At 40.4% G+C, this 24,624-nt stretch overlaps 1 long non-coding RNA gene across 2 annotated transcripts in view; it reads right to left on the bottom strand.

Annotated features, from left to right (window-relative positions):
• Positions 1-1,054: 1,054 nt before the first annotated feature.
• LOC140844765 (uncharacterized) overlaps positions 1,055-24,624 on the bottom strand; it is a 50,077-nt gene continuing 26,507 nt past the window's right edge. Inside the window, exons 3-4 of one of the 2 annotated variants that reach the window (XR_012123254.1) lie at positions 23,014-23,192; positions 1,055-1,193 (exon numbers count right to left, since the gene is read on the bottom strand). This is a non-coding gene — a long non-coding RNA (uncharacterized lncRNA). The remainder of the gene's footprint in view (positions 1,194-23,013; positions 23,193-24,624) is intronic. The other variant, XR_012123255.1, reaches the window with a different exon arrangement.

The raw sequence follows: 24,624 nt of genomic DNA, 5'->3' as shown, positions 1-24,624 counted from the left end.
GGCCTTTTCCTCCTTCAGAGCACCTGGCAGCACTGCCATCTTGTTCTATAAGAATCTTTTACCTCTTCAATGGCACCTTGCTGCCAGGTTTCTCGTGCTGCCTCCTCACATTAATGCCATTTTCTTCTTCAGGGAATCCACAGAAGTTTGCAGCTCATGTTCTCGTGCCACCATTTCTTGGGTCTTTTTCAGGAGCGTGTCCTTCTCTTCTGTAGAGTTTTTTAATACTGTGAGAAGCAGCCAACCTGCAGTCCCCACTGCCTCACAGGCACTCTGTCTGTCAAAAGATATACTTACTATACCAAGGGCCACCCCTACTGCCTCAGGTGTCACCTCCACTTGCCTCCAGTCATGGGGGGGGGCCCAGTCCTCTAGGAGGCAAGCCACCTCAGACCACATATCCATTGGGGGACAATCAACTGTCTCCCCATTCACAGGGGCAGCCCACTAGCGCACCTGTCCCATAAGGGCAACCTGTCTTTTTCCTTGGTTAACAATGAACTCTACTGAATTCGCTGATTGTCTTGCCAATGGGTTTCAGCCCCCGGCAAGTTCACTATGGATTCAATATGACCAAAGAAAATGACAGTAAAATGTTTTTGGGGTGAAATGATTTATTACCCGGCTTGTTCTCCTGGCAGTAGGTCAAGCACTAGCGTCTCTGCCTCCACCCAGAGCACTGGGCCGAGCTCTCTATATAATGAAATAATAGCTTATTGCCTATGGGTGTGGAAGCGGTAGCCTAGCAACAGGCCAGTTACATCATCATGTGGCCTAAGTTCAGTGAGGATCCTGGCCATAGGAACCCCAACTTCCCCACATCCTGAAAGTGTTTTAAAGTCTATATTAATTAGAGCCATTTAAGGGTGGCCCCAGCATTTCAGTCTCACTGTTGGAGATGAAACCTAGGGATTTGTGTTGAAAGTAGCTAAATATCTACAGGATGACACTTAATTTTGTGTTGGTCACTGAATCAGTTAGCTTGTATTTGTAGATAAGAGAAATTCAAATTGGCTGAAACTATTAAAAGGAATTTATTAGCACAAAAATCCAGAGGTATAGAGAGCTTTATATGCTAAATAATCCGGAAGCTCATCTGCGCTCCCAGTGTCCTCCAGCTCTCTTTCCCCGTCTGCTCCACCTTGCACTGCAGCAGCTTCCTTTAACGCCACCTCTCCTTGTTGTAGGATGGCCTGCAGCAAGAAGTCGAGTTAGATGCATGGTAGCTCTTACCCAGTAGGAGAAAGCTTTAGCCTTTTCTCCCCTGTCAGAGCTTCCTTCTGTATCACCAACGGGTATCCCACGCTCACCCCTAAACCAATCAGAAGAGACTGGTGATTAAGGCCAATCAGTCCCAGCTGCAAAGGGTCAAGGACAGCCAAATAACAGAGCTGGAAATCCTGGGGTCCTAGTGGTGCAAGGGAAGAAAGGAAAAAATCAACACTTGGTGAGTGGAAAGTGAGGGAAGACAGACAAAAAACTCACTTGCCATCATACAGTCTTTGGGAAACACTTTAGTCTGACTGTGAAGATCCTTTGGTGTCTGCCTGTAGAATGTTGCAATGACTGTTACTGACAGAATTAGGGCATCACTGCTATTTTTGAACTAACTGCTATGCAGGAAGAAAAATCTATAATTAGGATCTGGACAATGTATTTAGGGGAGTTCTAAGCAGATTATGTTAAGGGAAAAGGAAAATGGACCTGTGTCATTCATACTACATACATGTAGCTTCTCAATAAACAGCCACAGGTAGATTAGAGAGGGTCAGGGAACCAACAAGGAACCAGGCTAAGAGTGAAAGTGGAGGAGAGCTGTCACCCTTGTCATGAGTGCAGACCAGTGGAGAAGATGCAATGAAGACCCTAAAAAAGAGCAATGAACATGCTGCTTGGCAGGACCTACAGCTTCAGTGCAGGCAATAGAGATCAAGGACTCTCCAGAAGCAAATGATTTAGTAGGTCCAGGACAGCTTGTTAGACTTGGGTTTAAGTAGCAGTTCCCCTACAACCTGGAAATTTCTGTTGGTGGGAACAATACAGGCTTTAGAATAAACCTTCTCTCCATCCATTTATGCCAGATCACAAAGATTCTGACTGGGTTTCACCTTTGTACCAGGTATGGAGCCTGGCTTTTTAATTTAGGATTAAAATCCTTAGATTTTTGCAAAATCTTTTCTATTCAGTCTCTCTTCTTGGGGCTTATAGGGGGTTTTGCAATGTATATCATAGCCTCTGAATTTCACTAATAGTTTGCATGAATAATAAAATCTTCCAGGAGTAAACAAGCTCATATTTTTCCATTTCTAGACTTTATTGCTATTATAAAACTAATGTTTTGCAACCAGAACTCTTGGCAGATCTTACTGACTGTAATGGGAGCTGTTATTAAGGTGCCATGGACTTTTCTCTTTTCTGGTGTGATTTTCTTTTCATATAAAACATTAGTGTGATTTTATATATGTGATAATCACTCCTCATCATAAATATCTCAGGAGTCAGGCAAGCAGTGGTGTACATAATGATATGCAAAGTAGTGTCTACACTCATGGATGAATGGTGCTGCCAACATAGACTTCAGGCCTGGCTAAAATACAGCTACCTCAGGAGTGACAGAGGTTTCAAATGCAGTGAAGCTAAGAACCAGGTAACCTCTGGTTACTCAAATACTTGCCCTTTTTCTTTGACCCTCAGAATTTTCTAGATCAGAAACTCTCGGAACCACCTTATGTTTCCTCTCTTGTGAATCTTTTAGCTGTTCAAAAGTGCATTCTCAAACATGCTTGTTTATCAGAATTACCTGGTATTTTTCTTTTTTCTTAGTGATTTAAAAAATAATTTATTCACATAGAAAATAAAATTTCAAATAGAACAGAAGATAACAAAATGAAAAGATAAGTTTCTCTTCTGCCTGGCCTCATCTCCTGATCACTTTTTAAACTAGTTCTGTTATTTATTGTCCTGGTGTTCACCTCCATAACATTTGCTAATATGTTTATACTTTTATCCATGGTGTTCTTCAAAATATTTAACCACTGGTAAGGCATAGCCAGTAAACCATTAGAATTGTTGCCTGTCCACAGTGCTGGAACAATTTCCTGGAAATGTTTACTGTGCCAGGCATTAACTTTTATTTGCAGGGGCTATGGAGAGATAGGTAGGGATATATTAGTTTCCTGTCCCTGCTGTAAAAAATTGTCAAAACCTTGATAGCTTAATACAATAGAAAAGCGTTGTTTCACCATTCTAGAGACCAGAAGTCTGAAACCCAGGTGTTGGCAAGGCCTCACTTCCTCTGAAGGCTCTAGAGGAGAATTCATCCTTGTCCCTACTACCATCCAGTGACTCCAGGCATTCCTTGGCTTGCAGCTGTATAACTCTTATAACTTCTTTCTCTGCTGCTGTCTTTGCATGGGCTTCTGCTCTGCAGCTAACATGTGTCATTGGATTTAGGGCCCACCTGGATAATCCAAGATGCTAGCATTTCAAGATTCCTAATTTAATTATATCTGAAAAGATCCCTTTCTCACATGAGGTTACAAGTTCCAGGAGTTAGTGTGTGGACGCGTCTTTTTGGAACCACCATTGAACCCACTATGATGGGGAAGAGAGGTTTGTGGATGTGGCCATTTAGCAACTAGCACTGAAGCATTTCAATATTTCAGCATATTTGTCTACACCACCACAGTGTGTGCCTTTATTTCTGGATTTATCCACTTTAAATAGTATTATTCATCTGGGACAGTTTCAGACCCATCCAGACTACTAAGTCATCTGTGTTTTAAAAATCTCACCAGATAATTCAGACGAGGCTATCTTACTGAACATTTTGGGAGCTATTGCTTTAGAGCTGTGATTCTCTGGGGAAGAAAGACCAGAATCTCCAAGGTATGCAAGAGAGGGTGGAGAAGATGGAAATGTATCTTGAAGAAGTAAGTTTCTACCATTGAAGTTGTTTAACTTGTTTAATTAGTAACATTGAAATTATTTGGGTTTTTTGAAAACCATTAGAGGATGATTTATTTTTTTAGTTTTTCAAAAGAGGCTGTTCCAGATGACATTTTCCAGAGTCACTGGCCTTAGTAGACCCTAGAACTACGAAGATATGGTTCTACCCAGGGACAGTCTTCAGCTGCTTTTCCATTTGTTTATTCAGTCTGTATATTGTTTTTCCATAAAAAACAATTCCTTAAGTGCACAAACCAGGCAGGAAGAAAGCAACATAAAGTCTGCCAGTGAAATAGGTTCAGGCCTGCCACGGCTCACCCTATGTGGGGGTGGCCACAGCCCATGTCACTCTGTGTCCATTCCTGGCTTTGCTTGTCCTCCCATTCAAACCCATCCCCAGCTCTCAGCAACCCTGGATGTCTGCTTCTTCAGTTCCCACTTTCTTCACTGTGGACTTCTTCATAGGGCAGCTTGCATGAGCTACCTCAGTTTTCTCATTTCTGACATCCTTTTGATGTATAATCATCTCTCTTGCATTCTGGAGGGTCATAGAGATGTCCTAAGCCTAAAGCCCAAGAGCAGGTCTTTGCTTCACAGTTTCCTCCCTAACCTAATCATAGACGTTAACATAGTTCCCCCTCCTCTACCCAAAAACTTGTTTTCTTTCTCTTTCATGGTGCTATACTATCTCCTCCAATAACTCTAACCGTTCCTTTTCTGAATCGTTTGCAAGCTTTTGTCATTCCAGACCCTCAGTGCAGCCATCCCCAAGGGAAGGAGCAGATATGGTTTTCGTGGACAACTTTGCTAATTTGCATGCATCTTAAAACAGAGATTCTGCCTTACTCGGCTTTGTAATCTCTCACAGCTCTTGAATAACATTTGTATTAAAATTTTAAAGTCTTTAAAAATATTTATTAAATTATCAGATTTCACCTTCCTACCTCCCCACTCCCTGCAGTCCTGAAGTACATTTCTGATTTGACTATATAAGCCACTGAGAGAAAAATAGCATTCAAAGTACTGTGCAGAAGTTTGCTTTACAGATTTTCAAGAGCATACCTATTCTTTTATTTCGGTATGAAAGGGAAACATTATAAATCAGTGTTGAAAACTGATACTAATGCCTAGTTCTTCTGAATTAGACTGCTAGTCTTTATTTTCTAAACCAACAAACTGTCCTGTCAACTCTGTATCTACACTTGAAATTTTACCCATTCTTCCAGGTTCACTAAACTGAAATCCCACTGTACCATGAATCATTTTCTAAAAGCACTTTAGTTGAAAACTCTGTTTTATCTATTTCAAAATTCATACAGGTATTCATTCTTTTCTCTTTGATGATAATATCACATTATCACTATTTTCATGCTTATCTTCTATCTTATTCTTGGCAAATTTCTTGATGTCAAAGTCACAGGGTCAAAAAAATCTACCACTACTGCTGCTTTTTTGGTAGTTGTTGTCCTCTACTTCTAGCTAGCTCTAGACTTTGCATATCTGAGGTCTTTGATGAATGTTTTACAGTTTAAATCAACAGGACAGATTTTGAAAGAGGCTTGAGACTGAACCATAATGTGAGATGAGGGAGCAACTAACTCCAAGCACAATCCCAAGCCTCCTGAAGAAGATGGGTAAAAGAATACCATTTCTGGGTGGAATTGATGGCATCTCTTCTCTCCCTCAGGCTGAAAGCTCAGACACAAAGCTCATGAGGATCTATAGGAATAAGCAACCACCATGAGGAAAGCTTTAAAAATTTCAGTGTGGGGTCTAATTTGAGCATCTAGATGAAATCTCAGCTCTTTCATGATATCTCAGTATTTCCTGAGCCTGGAAGAAAAGGCAGGAAATAAACTGCTAAGAAATTTTCAGGAGGACATTTAAAAGTTCTGTTTATAGCTCTAGTCTAAGACCTGGGATGCTACTATCCACCCCCTCTCCTCCCAACCAGGTCTTTAGTGAGTTTGGGGCATAAATATAATTAAAGGAAAAAAAGACAATCTATTAAAAGCTCTTCAAGGACTCTCTAAAACAAAACAGAACTAAATTCCCTCTTTGCTCCCATTCTGATCAAAAGATTTTCCTTCTTATTTGAAACAGAGAGGATCATCCATCTTTCCTTAAAATATGGACATTTTTTAAGATTCTTAGTCTGAAGGTCAGTTTGGAGTATCAAATGGAGACAGCAAACCTGCCCAGATAAGAGTTTCCAAAGCTATCCATCATTTGAATAAAAGCCGAACAGCATGTATTGCTCCCAATCCTGAAGACAGGTTGAAAGGAGGAGGTAAGGTCACCGCATCACGGCTATGAAGGAGTGTGAAAGAGGTGAGATTGTGCTGAAGCCACAGACACACAGGTAACAAGGATCATCGTGGGCCTGGTGTAAAAGGCACTTACATGTGAGGCAAGTCAAGCATGACCTGAAAGGTTTGGCAGGTGCCTTTATGTCACCCAAACCGGGGAACTCAAAATGGGAACTGGTGGATGTGGATTTCCTGGCAGAGAAGACTGGATTGATCTTTAACTAGTGTGGGTCAGAGATCACACAATAAGGCCATGAGAGTGACAGCATTGTTGATGGCTTGGCACAACTAGATTGCAGGCCTTCTGACGATGTGCAGGCCCTTGTTTTCCAGGCGATTACTGTTTACTGGTCACCCCCTTCACGCCCATACTTTTGGAGGCCTGTATCTCCTTTGTGGATGTTTCTACTTCTTGCTCACTGAATTTTAGAGTTTCCACCTGCCCCACTATTTACACTTTCCATGCTTTCTTGGCCATTTTCATATTTCCTTGAACTCCCCCAAACTATGTAGTGGGTGCAAATCTCAGTACACAGACTGGTATGTGGAAAAAAATGTAGCTTTCTTGATTTTTCTGTAACCTAATTTCTGGTTTACATCACTATTCTACTGAAGTGACAGATATTTAATCTCAGGCATTTATTCTGTCTAGAGGTTCTCCTGCCCAAGCTAAAATCTCCGCAAAATTATAGAAGAGCCTGCTTGCCCGACACTTGCCCATGGGGCTCCTGTAGCATTTCCCCTCTTGAGCACAAACTACCTATGCTCCCAAAGCTTCCCTTTCCTCCACCTTTGCTCCCTCACCACAGCCCGGGAAAATCATTTCTGACTTCCATGTTGTTAGGGGTAGGAAATGGGGTGAAAATGATTACTCTCTTTAAACTCTTACACATTGTGGTGAAAACCTTGATCTTTTTGTGTTCTCTTCAGTATACAGGCTACTGAAGTACAAAAACTAAGAAGAATCTCCCACAATATCCTTTTCTGTCTTGTCAGAGGCAATGAGCCTAGAGCTAGGCTCACAGTGCCCAAGGAAAGGGAAATGGCATGGGCAGAGGGGCGTGTGCAGGAAGGCATCGGGCGACCCTTCCACAAAGACACCTGCCAGCAAAAACTGCGAAAGCCAGAAGTATTTGACCCTTCCCATGCCTGCTTTTTCTCTCCTGTCATACTGCAGTTTACACCTTATGTTATTATTAAGGACACTTTCCTTTCTTTTATTTTCTCTTTCTTACCTTTCCCAAGAAAAGCAACCTGCTGTCCATCCTCCAGTCCAGTTCTGCTTTCTGTCCCTCCACAAACACAATTACTCTATTAATCTTTATATTAACCATATCTTTAAATTATAGCCATAGAGGATGCCATTGCTGATGTGTACCAATGTATTTATTTATTTATATATATTAAGGTATCATTGATATACAATCACATGAGCAACATTATGGTTACTAGACTCCCCCCATCATCAAGCCCCCACCACAAACCACATTACAGTCACTGTCCGTCAGTGTAGTAAGATGCTATAGAATCACTACTTGTCTTCTCCTTGTTGTACAACCTTCCCTGTGCCCTCACCCCCACATTAGTTATGCTAATCGTAATGCCCCTTTTTCCCCATTATCCCTCCCTTCCCATCCATCCTCCCCAGTCCCTTTCCCTTTGGTAACTGTTAGTCCATTCTTGGGTTCTGTGAGTCTGCTGCTGTTCTGTTCCTTCAGTTTTTGCTTTGTTCTTATACTCCGCAGATGAGTGAAACCATTTGGTACTTGGCTTTCTCCACCTGGTTTATTTCATTGAGCATAATACCCTCTAGCTCCATCCATGTTGTTGCAAATGATAGGATTTGTTTTCTTCTTATGGCTGAATAATATTCCATTGTGTATATGTACCACATTTTCTTTATCTGTTCATCTACTGATGGAAACTTAGGTTGCTTTCATGTCTTGGCTATTGTAAATAGTGCTGCGATAAACATAGGGGTGCATGTCTTTTTCAAACTGAGGTGCTGCATTCTTAGGGTAAATTCCTAGGAGTGAAATTCTTCAGTCAAATGATATTTCTATTTTAGTTTTTTGAGGAACCTCCATACTGCTTTCCACAATGGTTGAACTAATTTACATTCCCACCAGCAGTGTAGGAGGGTTCCCCTTTCTCCACATCCTCACTAGCATTTGTTGCTGTTTGTCTTTTGGATTTTGGCCATTCTTACTGGTGTGAGGTGATATCTCCCTGTGGTTTTAATTTACATTTCTCTGATAAGTAACAATGTGGAGCATCTTTTCATGTGCCTGTTAGCCATCTGAATTTCTTCTTTGGAGAAGTGTCTGTTCAGATCCTTTGCTCATTTTTTAAACAGGTTATTGCTTTTTGGTTGTTGAGGTACGTGAGCTCTTTATATAATTTGGATGTCAACCCCTTATTGGATATGTTGTTTATGAATATATTTTCCCATACTTTAGGATGCCTTTTTGTTCTACTGATGGTATCCTCTGCTATAGAGAAGCTTTTTAGTTTGATTTGTCCTACTTGTTCATTTTTGCTTTTGTTTCCCTTGCCTGGGGAGATATGTTCATGAAAAAGTTGCTCATGTTAATATTCAAGAGATTTTTGCCTATATTTTCTTCTGAGAGTTTTATGGTTTCACAACTTATATTCAGATCTTTGATCCATTTCTAGTTTACTTTTGTGTATGGAGTTAAACAGTAATCCAGTTTCATTCTCTCACATGTAATTGTCTGGTTTTGCCAAGACCAGCTGTTGAAGAGGCTGTCATTTCCCCATTGTATATCCATGGCTCCTGTATCATATATTAATTGACCATATATGGTTGGGTTTATACCAGGGCTTTTGTAATGAAGTATAGAATGTTAAGGCCTGCTCGGGGTCGTATGAGTTTATCAGGCTCAAGGTATGCACCCCTTTCCCGGAGGAGCTGGGCACTCCTCAGGGAGAAGGGAACAACAACCCTGGGCTGTGTGCCAGAGATACTTGTCCTTGGGCTATGTGCCTGGGATAACTTCCTTGAGAAACATGCCTGGGATGTTTCTATAACAGCGAGTCGTGAACGCAGCCCCGGCTCCTGGCCAGATCCGGGTCCGTACATGACTCATGCATGTGCCTATTGGCACTGAGCCTCTTTTGTAAAAACTAGCATAATTATCAGCTTAGAGAAACCAAGAGCAGCCTTCCCTCGATCGTTCTTGGGGTACTGCCACCTTATCGTCCTCCTCTGAGACTTGCCCGTGATGATTTGTTCTCCAGTGCTGATGATGAGGTCCTAGTAGTATAATAGACTGATTTTCCTGAAACTTCTCTGTGTCTCCCTCTTTTTCCCTTATCTCCTCCTCCTCTTTTAATAAAGTGGAAGTATACTAAACAGCTGTGGCTTGTGGTGGTGTGTCTTGCATATCCAGCCCAAATTAGCATTTAAGCCTATACACAGTAATTAATAAACTGATTATCAATACAGCTCTCCAGTCTGTTCCACTGGTCTGTGGGTCTGTTCTTGTGCCAGTACCAAATTGTCTTGATTACTGTGGCTTTGTAGTAGAGCTTGAAGTTGGGGAACGTAAACCCCCTGCTTTATTCTTCCTTCTCAGGATTGCTTTGGCTATTTGGGGTCTTTTGTGGTTCCATATGAATTTTAGAACTATTTGCTCTAGTTCATTGGAGAGTGCTGATGGTGTTTTGATAAGGATTGCATTGAACCTGTAGATTGCTTTAGGCAGGATGGCCATTTTGACAATATTAATTCATCCTGTCCATGTTTCCATTTATTGGTATCCTCTTTAATTTCTCTCATCAGTGTCTTGTAGTTTTCATGGTATAGGTCTTTCACTTCTTTGGTTAGATTTAGTCCTAGGTATTTTATTCTTTTTGATGCAATTGTGAATGGAATTGTTTTCCTGATTTCTCTTTCTGCTAGGTCATCATTAATGTATAGGAATGCAACAGATTTCTTTGTATTAATTTTGTATCCTGCAACTTTGATGAATTCAGATATTAGTTCTAGTACTTTGAGAGTGGATTCTTTAGGGATTTTTGTGTACAATATTATGTCATCTGCAAACAGTGGCAGTTTAACTTCTTCCTTACCAATCTGGATGACTTTTATTTCTTTGTGTTGTCTGATTGCTGTGGCTAGGACCTCCAGTACTATGTTGAATAAAAGCGGGGAGAGTGGGCATCCTTGTCTTGTTTCCAATCTTAGAGAAAAAGCTTTCAGCTTTTAGCTGTTAAGTATTATGTTGACTGTGTTTGTTGTATATGGTCTTTATTATGTTGTGGTACTTGCCCTCTATACCCATTTTGTTGAGCATCTTTATTGTGAGTGGATGTTGAATTTTGTCAAATGCTTTTTCAGCATCTATGGAGATGATCATGTGATTTTGGTACTTCTTTTTATTGATATAGTGGATGATGTTGATGGATTTTCAAATGTTGTACCATCCTTGCATCCCTGTGATGAATCCCACTTGATTATGGTGTATGATCTTCTTGATGTATTTTTGAATTTGGTTGGCTAATATTTTGTTAAGTATTTTTACATCTAATTTCATCAGGGATATTGATCTCTAGTTTTTGTGGTATCTTTGCCTGGTTTTGGTATTAGAGTGATGCTGGCTTCATAGAATGACTTTGGAAGTATTCTTTCCTCTTCTACTTTTTGGAAAACTTTAAGGAGAATGGATATTATTTCTTCTCTAAATGTCTGACAAAATTCAGTAGTGAAGCCATCTGGTCTGGGAGTTTTGTTCTTGGGTTGTTTTTGATTACTAGTTGAATTTCATTGCTGCTAATTGGTCTGTTTAGATTTTCTGTTTCTTCCTGGGTCAGTCTTGGAAGGTTGTATTTTTCTAGAAAGTTGTCCATTTCTTATAGGTTATCCAGCTTGTTAGCATATAATTTTTCATAGTTTTCTCTAATAATTCTTCGTATTTCTGTTGTGTCCATAGTGATTTTTCCTTTCTCATTTCTGATTCTGTTTATGTGTATAGAATCTCTTTTTTTCTGGATAAGTCTGGCTAGGGGTTTGTTTATTTAGTTTATTTTTTTCAAAGGACCAGCTCTTTGTTGCAGTGATTTTTTTCTATTGTTTTATTCTTCTCAATTTTATTTCTTCTCTGATCTTTATTATGGTCCCTCCTTCTGCTGACTTTGGGCCTCATTTGCTCTTCTTTTTCCCGTTTCAATAATTGTGAATTTAGACTATTCATTTGGGATTGCTCTTCCTTCTTTAAATAGGCCTGGATTGCTACATACTTGCCTCTTGAAACTGCCTTCACTGTGTCCCACAGAATTTGGTGCATTGTGCTGTTGTTTTCATTTGTCTCCATATATTGCTTGATCTCTGTTTTAATTTGGTTATTGATCCATTGATTATTTAGGAGCATGTTGTTAAGCTTCCATGTGTTTGTGAGCCTTTTTGTTTTCTTTGTACACTTTATTTCTAGTTTCATACTTTATAATCTGAGAAGTTGATTTGTACAATTTCAGTCTTTTGAATTTGCTAAAGCTCTTTTTGTGGCCTAGTATGTGGTCTGTTCTTGAAAATGTTCTCTGTGCATTTGAGAAGAATGTGTGTCCTGCTGCTTTTGGGTATAGTGTTCTGTAGATGTCTGTTAGGTCCATCTGTTCTAACATGTTGTTACTTATTTTCTGCCATGTTGATCTGTCCTTTGGAGTGAGTGGTGTGTTGAAGTCTCCTAAAATGAATGTATTGTATTCTATTTCCTCCTTTAATTTTGTTAGTATTTGTTTTACACATGTAGGTGCTCTGTGCACAGATATTTATAATGGTTATATCCTCCTGTTGTACTGACCCCTTTATCATTATAAAATCTCCTTTTTTGTCTCTTCTACTTTCTTTGTTTTGAATTCTATTTTGTCTGATACAAGTACTGCAACTCTTGCTTTTTTCTCCCTATTGTTTGCATGAAATATCTTTTTCCATCCCTTCACTTTTAGTCTGTGTATGTCTTTGGGTTTGAAGTGAGTCTTTTGTAGGCAGCATAAAGATGGGTCTTGCTTTTTTATCCATTCTGTAACTCTGTGTCTTCTGATTGTTTCATTCATTCCATTTACATTTAGGGTGATTATCGATAGGTATGTACTTATTGCCAATGCAGGTTTGGATTTGTGGTTACCAAAGGTTCAAAGGCAGCTTCTTTACTATCTAGCAGTCTATCTTAACTCACTTATTATGCTATTATAAACAGAGTCTGATGATTCTTTTTTCTCTCCATTCTTTTTATTCCTCCTCCACTCTTTATATTTTAGGTGTCACATTCTGTACTCTTTGTATATCCCTTGACTGACTTTGTGGGTACCTCATTTAATTTTCCAGTTAGATTTAGTTGGTCTACTTCCTTTGCTGTGGTTTTTTCTCTGGTGACAGCTATTTATTCTTAGGCACACTTCTATCTAGAGCAGTCCTTTTAGAATACACTATGGAGTTGGTTTGTGGGAGATAAATTCCCTCAATTTTTGCTCATCCAGGAATTGTTTAATCCCTCCTTCAACTTTAAATGATAATCTTGCTGGGTAGAGTACTCTTGTTTGAAGGCCCTTCTGTTTCATTGCATTGAATATATCATTCCACTCTCTTCTGGCCTGTAAGGTTTCTGCTGAGAAGTCTGATGGTAGCCTGATAGGTTTTCCTTTGTAGGTGATGTTTTTTCTCTCTCTGACTGCCTTTAATACTTTGTCCTTGTCCTTGATCTTTGCCATTTTAATTATTATTTGTCTTGGTGTTGTCTTCCTTGGGTCCCTTGTGTTGGGAGATCTGTGGACTTCTTTGGCTTGAGAGACTATTTCCTTCCCCAGATTGGGGAAGTTTTCAGCAATTATTTCTTCAAAAACACTTTCTATCCCTTTCTCTCTCTCTTCTTCTGGTACCCCTATAATGCGAATATTGTTCTGTTTGGATTGATCACACAATTCTCTTAATTTTCTTTCATTCCTAAAAGTCCTTTTTTCTCTCTGCCTCAGCTTCTCTGTATTCCTGTTCTCTGATTTCTATTCCATTTACTGTCTCCTCTATCTCATCTAATCTGCTTTTAAATCCTTCAATTGTTTGTGTCATTTCAGTTATCTACCTCCTGAATTTATCCCTTAGCTCTTGAATATTCTTCTGTAGTTCCATAACATGCTTATGACTTTTATTTTGAATTCTTTTCCAGGAAGATTGGTGATTTCAGTCTCACCAAGCCCTCTCTCTTGTGTTTGAGGATTTTGGATTGAAGTATCTTCTTCTGCCTTTCTATAGTCCTGAAGCAATGGGAATGGTTGCAGGTGAGTGATGCCGGCATCAGCTGTGAGGACAAAGTCCCTTCCTGCTTGCCAGTTGCTGTGCCTGTCTCTGCTGTTTGTGCCAGTTAAGTGCATGCAGGGAGTGGCCTCTGAGTTAATCCCCTAAACTGCCATGGGCAGGGTGGCCCTCAGGATGGCCTAGGGTGATGGCAGGTGTCGCAGGTGAGTGGCACGGGTTCTACCATAATAACAAAGCCCCTTCTTGGCTCCCAGTCTCAGCCCCTGTCTCTGCCATCTGTGCCAGTTAACCTTGCACAGGGAGCAACCTCTGGGTCTGGGCCAGCTAGCCATGAGCAGGGTGAAGACTCTACGTTAAGCTGTGTAGTTGCTGTAGGCAGGGCTGCCTCTGGCTGGTCTGCAGCAATGTGGGACAGGTGGTTTGCATGCAGGTGTGGGGGAGAGGGGGCCGTGGCAGAGGAAGGAGTGGCAGGCTGCTTATCACAATGAGGGGCCTCAGGGCTGCATTACCAACCAGGGGGATAGGGCGCCTGAAGCTCCTGAAAGTTCCCAGCTGCTGGGCTGAGTGTGCCAGGATGATTTTGTCTCCTTTTCCTAAACTCTTGCCCCTTTAGCAGCCTTCTGATTGTAGTCTTTTAAAGCACCTGCTTTTCTTTTGTCCCAGGGCAGCTGGTTGTGGGAACCCGTTTGCAGTCTTAGTATCAGACCTTGCTTTTCAGCCCCTCTAACCTCCAGAGCACCATGCAATGTGGGTCCATGCTCCCAGGGTGGATTTCTAGGGCTGGGTATCTAGTCCTGGGCTTCCACTTCCTCTCTGTTCTGATTCTTTTCCTCCTGCTGGAGAGCTGGGGTGGGGGGAGTGCTCAGGTCCTGCCAGGTTGTGGCTTTTTACTTTACCTTTTTCTGTGAGATATTGACTTCTCCCAGATGTGGACTGGCTGGTGTACTGTTACTTCTTGTCACTCTTTTAGGACTAGTTAAATTTGCTGTATTTTCAAAATATATGTGGTTTTGGGAGGAGATTTCCACCACACTACTCATGCTGCCATCTACATAAATCTCACATCTCATGTATTGTTCCTTCTAGAGACTGAGATATTTCATATAAGATATTATTCTGGAGACCTGGAGCTTGTCCAATTTAAGTTGCACATTTTTAATAAAGTTAACCATTTTTTGACGTTCTTATACTTTGTAAGCACTTTTTGTTGTGGCAAGAAGGACATAACATAATATTTACCATTTTGTACCAAGGGTACAATTCAGTGGCATTAGGTATATTTACATTGTTTTGCAACTGTGACCATCATCCCTCTCCAGAACTTTTTCATCATTCTAAACTGAAACTCTGAACCCTGTTATTGTTTAATTGCTCCCTATTTCCCATTTGCTCTCAGCCCCTGGTAACTGCCATTCTCCTATCTCTAGGGATTTAACTCTTCTATGTACTTTATGTAACCAGAATCAAAAAATATTTGTCCTTTTGTGTCTACCTTATTCTGTTTAGCATGTTTTCAGGGCTCATTCATGTTGCAGCATGTATCAGAATTTCAATCCTCTTTAAAGCTGAATAATATCTTATTGCACATATATACTATATTTTGCTTATCCATCACCTGCCTGAAGACATTTGGGTTGTGTTCACTTTTTGACTATTGTGAAGAATACTGCTATGAATGTGGGTGCATAACTGTCTGAGTCCATGCTTTCCATAATTTTGGACATATACCCAGAACTGAAATTGCTGGGTCATATGATAGTTCTATGTTTGATTTTTTGAAAAACTGCCACACTGTTTTCCATAGTGGCTGCATTTTACATTCTCACCAGTAGTGCAGAAAGGTTCCAGTTTCTCCACATCATTGCCAAGACTTTTTTTTCTCCTGTTTTTGTTTTTAATATCTATAACAGCCATTATAATGAATTTGAAGTGATATCTCATTGTGGTTTTGATTTGTGTTTCTCTCACAATTACTAATTTCAGCATATTTTCATGTACTTATTGGCCATTTGTGTATCTTCTTCGGAGAAATGTCTGTTCAAGTCCTTTGCCCATTTTTAAATTGGGTCTCTTATTTTTGTTGTTGAGTTGTAGGAGCTCATGATATATTCCAGGTATTAGTCCCTTATCAGATCTGTAGTTTGCAGGTATTTTTTCCCATTCCTTGGGTTGCCTTTTCACTTTCTTGATACTATCCTTTGATACATAAAAGGTTTGATTTTTGATGAAGTCCAACTTATCCATTGTTTTGTCATTGTTACCTGTGTTTTGGTGTCACAGTCAAGAAGCTGTTTCCAGACCCACTGTCATGACTCTTTCCCCTGTTTTCTCCTAAAAGTTTTGTATTTTTTGTTCTTATGTTTAGGTCTTTGATTATTTTGAGTTAATTTTTGTATATGCTGTAAGGTAAGGATCCAAATTCACTCTTTTGCATGTGGATATTCAACAAATTCTATTTGTTGAAATGTATTTTTAGATATTTAAAATGTACATCCCACACTATTCTGTTTTCTAAATTAGTCTATGGAAGACAGCAAACCTTTTCTTGGGTGTTCTTTTTCACCTCTAAGGGCATTAACTCTTGTTCTACACTCTATTACAGTGACTCTCTCCGGGGCTCTTCTGTACCAATGACATCCCACTGCTGAGCTTTATTTCTTCCTCTCTAGATTTCTATTGCTTTTATTTGTCCTCCTTTGTCATCAAACTGTTCGCTGTCAGGATCTTAGCTGTCATGTCTCCCTTATAGCAACGAGCCTTCCTCATTTGTTTCTATAGACTAACAAATGTGATTGCCAAACCTAACAACAATTGTATGTAAACTTACAGTCAGTGTACTCTGAGGAGGGACCTAGTGGATTCATGAAAAAAGTAAAGGAAATGATCTTTACTTAAAGGATGTCATGAAGCTATTGACTTTGCTAAGAGATCACTGTCATTTATGTTGAGTTCATCTGTGTCTGATGGCTACATAATTGGGCATTACACACTGATGTGCTAGTAAATGTTTCAAAACTAGCTTTCAGGGGCAGCCTTTTACAGCGGTTCCTGATTTCCATGGTGCAAACACTCCCAGTGTGCAGTAGAGCATCATTATATAGTATTTTTACTATTTAGATACAACAGTCATAAATAACTTCAAGAGCATAGATAATAGTAAAATAATTAGGCAGTGATGCATTTTGAGTATTTATTAACTTTATTACCACTTTTTAAAATATAATTCTTTTGATAGTAAGTTTATACAATTTAATTTTTAATAAAAACCATGTTTAATAACTCGCTCACAGAATTCCTTAAAATTTTATTGGCTTTTGTGAACAGGGACAAATCAGCTCCAACACACCTTTGGCATTATTCAACTATTTTGCACTGAGCATAATAAAGTCATAAAATTCATTATCTCCAAGAATTTGCACAGACTTAAATGTTAACAGAGTTTTAAAAGGTTCAGATTAATTAATAAATGACTTGCATGACCAGTTACTAATGGAAATCAGAATATTTTTGGATGGCATTCTGCAGAATATTACATAGCTAAAATTTCCCAAGTTCCCATTTTGTGCCAGGCACTATGATAAGTTCTTCATTGTCATTATCTTGTTGAATCCTAACAAGACCCTGCGTGTCAGTGTTATTTTTATCTGCATTATATAGATGAGGACACTGAGATTTGGGAAGGTTCATGCGTTCAAAGACATTTCTGGTTTTGAGCCCATATCTGTGTGAAAGCATATATTCAAGAATTCTTTATGGAAAACCCACTGTTTACTAGAAGGTTAGCAGTAAGGGGGACTAAGAGGAAGATAACCTGGCTGAGCAAAGACTGAAGGAAACCATGGTGTAAGATGAAGCTAGAGACACATGACTGGCCAGATCATGCAAAACCTTCTGGGCCTTGTTAAAGAGTCTCGTCTTTATTCAGGAGTATTGAAAGCCACTGAAAGATTTTAACGTGGGATGTCAAATGTGTTCAGCTCTGCCTTTTGAAGGAAATTTCTGTGTGGAATGTGGTTCAGTGCACATAGGAGGCCAGTTAAAATGTCACTGCAGTGATCCTGGCAAAAGATAATGAGATTCAGTCTAGGCTGGTGCTAGTTTCTTGCTGTCTGTGGCTGAATGCACGGCAATGCCATTCACTGAGACAGCAAACAGTGTAAGAGAAGTACCCTGCTGGGGAAATCAAGAATTAGATTTTGGACATGTTGACATTGTGGTTTCTGTAAGAGTTTGAGGAAGAAAAATTAAGTGTGAAGTTGGACACCTAAGATGGGGAGATAGAAGTCACCCATAGTCTCTGTGCTGCACTAATTATGTCATAAGTTGGACCAGGTGAATTCTGAGATCCTTTGAAACCTTAGAGGTCATATTATGATCCCTGACACTTGAGTAGACCTGAAAGAGAGCCACGACCGCCTCCCACTCATGTCTCCTTGTGCTACCAGTGGAAACAGAATCTTTCTTTGGATGGACTTTGAGACTTGTCTCCTGGGGCAGTTTTTAAGCTGACCACTACAGAATGAACTTACACAAGCTGGCAAAAGTAAGTTATGACTGGCTCTCCAGCTGGATGCAGCTTCTGGGAAGTTTGCCTGGACCACACAATAGGAGGATATCCAAGATTCCATGTACAGGAAGGGAAAAATACAAGACTAAACATTTATTGAGGGCCTACTATGGGTTTAACAGTGTGCTAGGCTCCAGGGCATAATGATAAATGAAACAGTCCTTGGCTCTGAGAGCCTCACCATAATTGGGGGGCATAAAAACATACAATTTCATTATAATTAGGGTCCAGAGAGGTAAGGAAGCCAGTGTAAATGGCCAACCTGCAGTCTAGAAAGGTCCGTAGGCCAACTGTGTTGCTTATCAGATAATTTCAGATCAAGAGAACTGCAAGAGACCAGACAGAGACAGAGGTCTAAGGGAGGACAGGGAACCCTAAGTATGTGATCACACCTAGAGCTTAGGGTATAGGACTGGGCAGGGGAAAGATGGGGCTGAAGGAGCAGAAGGGCCATGCACAGCCAGGTCTCTTTTAACTCTGTTAACTATTTCTTCCAGAATTTACCCCCATATTTCTAACTAATGTGCTTATACTGCTATATCTTTATTTATTTTAATGATAAGCATGTAGCACTCTTGAACCAGATTGCATTTTTAGAATCCTGACTCTGAACAAACTAGCTGTGTGACCTTGGGCAAACTACTTAATTCTCTGTGTCTCAGTTTCCCATTCTATGAGATAAGGATAACAATAGTCCCAATCTCATATGAATTAATCCTTAGAAAAGTGTCCAACACATGCACATAAATACGTGTAAAATAAAATAATACTAGAAGAAACATTATCTTTGATTTCTTGAGCGGTGATTAAGGATCTCGCACTATTGCACCACTGCAGCCATTCACACATAGCACCCCTCTCAGCCCTCGCTGCCAATAGATGTCTGTACCACAGTTTTTGGTTAAATCAAAAATCAGTGTTTCCATTATAATGACTATATGCAGATTATCACTGCTGGGCCAAGTTACATACTACATTTATATTTCCTTTTTAAGGTAGCTTTTTTGTTTGTAATAGAGTTAATAGACCCCGAATTTCCCTACAGCCCTTCTTCCTGGGCTAAGATGAACTATATTCTTTAACTTGGTGCACATCAGTTGTCCTGGGACATCCCCAGTAGCAGGTTCCTATTTTCTGGATCCCAAGCCTCTTTCTCATTTTCTGCAACACATCCTTTTTAAGGTAGGATGAGTAACAGTAATAGAGTAATCGTTTTGACTCTGCACATTTGAAAATGGTCTCTGCTCTCTTTTATGGACTGAATGTATGAGTCCCCCCATCACATTCATATTTTGAAGCCCCACATCTCAGTGTAGATGTAATTCGAGTAAGGAAGAAATCAAGGTTAGTAAGGTCATAAGGGTAGAGCCCTGAGCCAGTAGGACTAAGGTCTTTCTAAGAAGAAACACCAGAGGTCTCACTTGTCCCCCTTCCTCCGCATGCAGGAGAGATCATATGCGCCCACAGTGAGATGGCGACAGTCTGCAACCTAAGGGGAGAGCTGTCACCAGACACCAGTCCTGCTGGACCTTGATCTTGGACTTCCAATCTTCAGAGCTGTCAGACAATTCACTTCTGTTGTTTAAGTCGCCCACTCTATGGTATTCTGGTATGGCGCCCAACCAGACAAATACACTGTCCTCTCTACTTGACTGACATTTTGGCAAACACAGAATTCTAGTTTGAAAATCACTGTCCCTCAGAGTTAGAAGGTGGTGTCATTTGATTCCCATATCTTTGTATATGACTTGAATTTTTCTGGTTGGAAGCTTTTAGGGACATCTTTGAATCCCCAGTGTCCTGATATTTTACAACAGTGTGGCTTTGGCCCTTGTGCTTTTCTTTCATTCATTGTGCTAAGCACGTGGTACTTCCTTTTGGTCTGGATACTCTTGCCTTTACTGGAGATTTTTCATTTATCATTTCTTTGATAATTTTGTTCTGTCCATTTTCTCTGTTCTCTGTTTTTAGGAACTTTATTAATCACACATAAGAGATTAGAGATAGATTCTGTAATTTTAATTTTAAAAATCATTCCTCTGCTCTCCTCCATATCTGTATTTTTTATTCAAGTTTCTAGAAGTTAATTTTATAGAACAAACCTTCTGCTAAAATTTTAAATTCCAGACCTCATGTTTTAAATTTCCTAAAGGTCTTTCTTGTACTCTATTATTTTTCTCATAATATCTTAGATCTATTTTATGAATGCATGATCTCGATCAGAAGTTGGTTGCTTAGGGTTCTTTCTGCTCCTCTGCTCCCTGTATTGTCTCGCTTCTTCTCTCTGTTTGCTTATTTTGGTCTCTATCCTGCATGCTGGAGAATTTCCTCAAGTGTCTGCTGATCTATTTATATTAGAGACTGAAGCCCTGAACAACAGTTGGGAAAATCTGTTTGGGGGATCACGCACTGGAGGCGCCAGCTTGTTGAACAGTGGGAGTCACCACAGGGCCGTGGGGCTTTAAGCCAGCCTTTCTACTGCAAGATTCCTAAATGTCAGACTCTGAGGCCTTTTCTCTGAGGCTATTCAGTTTCTTTATGAGACAGCTCCTCCATCTCCTGTTTGAGAGTCTTGGCTGCTGGCCTCCGGGCATAGGACAAGCACTCGGGGTCTGAGTTCCCTTCCTGGATTTTTACTTTTCCCTCTCTTTGAGCTCCAGCCTCACTCTGGTCTGCCCCTGTTTGGTTCAGTTTCTTCCAGATGAACCTGGAAGCACCCCGGTGGGTGGGGCTGGGGTGTGTGTGTGGGGTCGCCACTTCCAGGTAACTGCGGCACTCACTCTTGCCCGATCATTTCCTCAAGTCTGCTCAGCAGGTCACCAGCTCTCCAACCCAGTTTCCATCTTCCAAAAACACTTGTTGAAATCTTTCTTCCATTTTTCTCTCTTCTTTTGTCCTCTCTGTCTTTATTTTCACTTCTTTGTTGTCATTTGAAGGCAGTTTGGAGAGTAAGAGGAGACAAATGAATGTTGTAATTCTGCCATGTTTAATTTGAAGCCCCCCCTTTTTTCCCTGTTTTAAGATTTGCAACTTATACACCAATTATTAATTATCAGAATGGGATAAATGTCTCAACAAACAAAACAAAAGAGGAAATGTAGGATTTGTTTCTCCTCCAATTCTCTAATTGTAGTACTGAAGAGATGTTCTATTAATCAAGGAAACACTATTACCGCAGTATACTTGTAGACAAACTGTCAACAGGGAATAGATTCTAAGAGACAAACGCCTCTTTAAAAATGTCTTTAAATTCCTCAAAGATGAAGTTTGTGAGTTTATCTGAGACAAGTAAAGTCATTTTGATCAATGTGATGGATCCTAATCATATACATTTTCTTTGACTGTTAGATGGTGGTGTGCTTTCCATCTAATTAGGAGGTTGAGCAGGATTTTTGTTGGCATTTGGAGCAAGGTGCTCACCTGGGGACCCCTGAAAGTAGAAAAGGAGCTGGGGTTGCAATAAAAAAGATCAAGTTTCCTATGGTGCAGTTCTGGATAAAAGCAAAAAATTAGCTCTCACCCACGCCAAAGGAGTGGAGCAACTCAGAGCGAGCACGCCCACCGTTCTGATTGAAGTGGAAGAGGAGAAGGTGACAGAGCTTCTACTTGGTGCCTGAGTACCAGGGAAGTAAGATAGAAGGAAAACGCTTTCAGCACCTCAAGAGCAGTTAACGAACCCTGAAAGGGAAGGACAAGTGGGCAAAACTGCCTGAAAGTTTTATTGAGATAAAAGAACAAAAGAGCTTTATGCACAAGGTGAAGAAAAGACACTCTGGGTTTTTAAAAAAGATAATAATATGAGTTTTAGGTAAGAAAATAGTACTTACAATCCACAAATTTTATAGAAAGCTACAGGTAACATTCAGTACTTAAATGAAAAACTATAGATCTTAAAAAGAAGCAATAGCTTTAAAATATAGCCAAAATGGGAAAGAAATTCCACTATAACATTCATAAGAGAATATTCTGATCTTGAGGAGAAAGAGTAGATATATGTAGTGGTGACAATGTGAATAAGTTAATACTGTCTAACAGACACTTGGTTTTTGCGTTTTTTAATGGTTGAAAAAATCAGAGGCAGAAAATTTTGTGACACATGAAAATTGAAGAGATTTGAATTTCAGTGTGTATTAGTGAAGCTTTATTAAAACATAGCCATGCTTATTTGATTAGTTATTTTCTATGGCTACTTTGGCATTATGACAGCAGAGTTAAGCAGGTGTGACAGAGACTGTATGTCCTACAAAACCTAAGGTATTTAATACTTGCCACTTTATAGAAAAAGTTTTCTGGCTGGTTGTGAGCATAAAATATACATTCATGTTGTAAGGAATAGCAGAATACAAGCTTGTCTAGCCTCATCATGGATTCTGTTAGATGTACCTTTAACTTGATGTCTTTTTTTTTCACTATATTTCATATAGTTTTGGAGTATTCATAGGACCATTTCACCAAACAATCCTTCCTGAGTGTACACCTCCAATCATGACCTCTCCCTTGAGTTTCTATCTTGCCCACCCGGCTGCCTACTGGATGTAATCCTTAAGCTTGCCATCTTTCAAATGAAACTAGTTATCTTTCTCTAAAAACTTGTTTTACTTTATTATTCCATGGTGTGATACAATAAAAAAAAATATTTGGTCTTTGCCCTAGTTCCTTACACAGAGCTTCAAAACTCTTGAAATTTCCTGTGTTGGGAGCATCTTTTGTTATGCATTACCAGCCACTTTCAACCACTCCTTGAATTTATGCTAACAAGGTGAGCCATGGGGGACCCTTGGGTAGTTTCAAGAGTTGGGCTGGACGTACCAGGGAGACCACACAAGTGATTAGAGCACCTGGAACCTTCAGAACCACCCACCGCATCCCAAGGGAGGCTGAAGGTTGAGCAGCCAACCATTTTAACCACTCATACTTACATAAGGAAACCCCAGAAACCTGGGAAACCCTGACATGAGGGGCCTGGGGAGAGCTTCTTGACTGATGAACATCTTGATGTTCCAGGAGGTGGTGCACCCCAACTCCATGGGGGCTCTGGCTCCTGTAAGCAGACCCTGCAGGTGTCTGTGCCCCTCTTCATATGGCTGTTCATTTGTCCCTTGTAACAGAATGGTCATTATTAAGTATCACGCTTTCAGTGAGTTCTTTGAGTTATTTTAGCAAATTATTGAACAGGAAGGGGAGTTTTTGAACTTCTGGGTTTGTAGTCAAATCCAACAGAAGTGTAGGTCACCTGGGGACTCCACCTGTGGCTGGTGTCTGAGTGAAGCAGTCTTATGTGACTGAGACTTTAACCAGTGGAGTATGCTCTGCCTCTGGATAGTTAGTGTCAGAACTGAACTGTACAACACTCAGTTGGTGTCAGAGAATTGGGGTTAGAATGTATTCAGTTAAAATCTTCACCAATCAGACACCCAAGGTAGAAATCTGAATTATTTTAGACTCGTTTTTTTGGTCCATCCTCCACATTTAGTCACTAAGTAAGGCTGATTTTGCCTTTTAAATATATATTGATTCAGCCTCTCCACCTCTGAGTGCAATCTCCATTTCCAGCTCCCATGGCCTGAGTTTAGACACTCATCAATGTTCATGTGGACCATTATAATGGCACTCCAAAGTCCTCTTCAACACCAATATTGCCCCACCTCAAATCCATCCCATATGTTTTAACTAGTGATCTATTGAAAAAATACAGATCTGAGCAGCTCATAGAATCACCGAAAGACTGCTCCCTACCTACAACAATCCTTCTCAAGTCTGATGTAAAATACAGTTGCCTGTGAAATTTTTGAAGAAAATGCAGCTGTCTGGGCTACATACATCCCTATTGATTCCAAGATCTAACTAGGACCTACATGAAAGACAACAGGTAGATTTTCCCTAGAGTTTTGGATCTGACACTTTTGAGTATTTATTCTCAACTATTTGGAATTCATGCTGATAAAAATTAGATCATGGGGAGAGAACCAGGATGGCGGTGTGAGTAGAGGGGTGGAAATCTCCTCCCAAAACCATATATATTTTTGAAAATACAACAAATACAACTATTCCTAAAAGAGAGACCAGAAGACACAGGACAACATCCAGACCACATCCACACCTGCAAGAACCCAGTGCCTCGCGAAGGGGGTAAGATACAAGCCCCAGCCTGGTGGGTCCCGAGCGCCCCTCACCCCAGCTCCAGGCGGGAGGAGAGGAGTTGGAGCAGGGAGGGAGAGGGAGCCCAGGACTGCTAAACACCCAGCCCCAGTCATCTGGACCAGAGCGCAGACACAGTGCATGCGTGGGGTGCTGGATACTAGGGAAACAGGACAGTAAAACCTGCAAGTAGATCCCCACAGCCAGTGCCCCTGGGACAAAGAAAAGCAAGTGCTTTTTGAAAGTCTTAAAGGGACAGGGACTCCACAGCTGGACAGAAACATCCTGGGACACTTAGCCCAGCAGCTGGGAATCCTGCGGAACTCCAGGCACCCTAACCACCTGGGCAGCAGCGCAGCTCAGAGACCCCTCACGGAGATAAACAGCCTCCC

Source organism: Manis javanica, chromosome 12, assembly GCF_040802235.1.
Source record: "Manis javanica isolate MJ-LG chromosome 12, MJ_LKY, whole genome shotgun sequence".
In the NCBI taxonomy this organism is placed as follows: Eukaryota; Metazoa; Chordata; class Mammalia; order Pholidota; family Manidae; genus Manis; species Manis javanica.
This window is presented reverse-complemented; position numbering and strand designations above follow the sequence as displayed.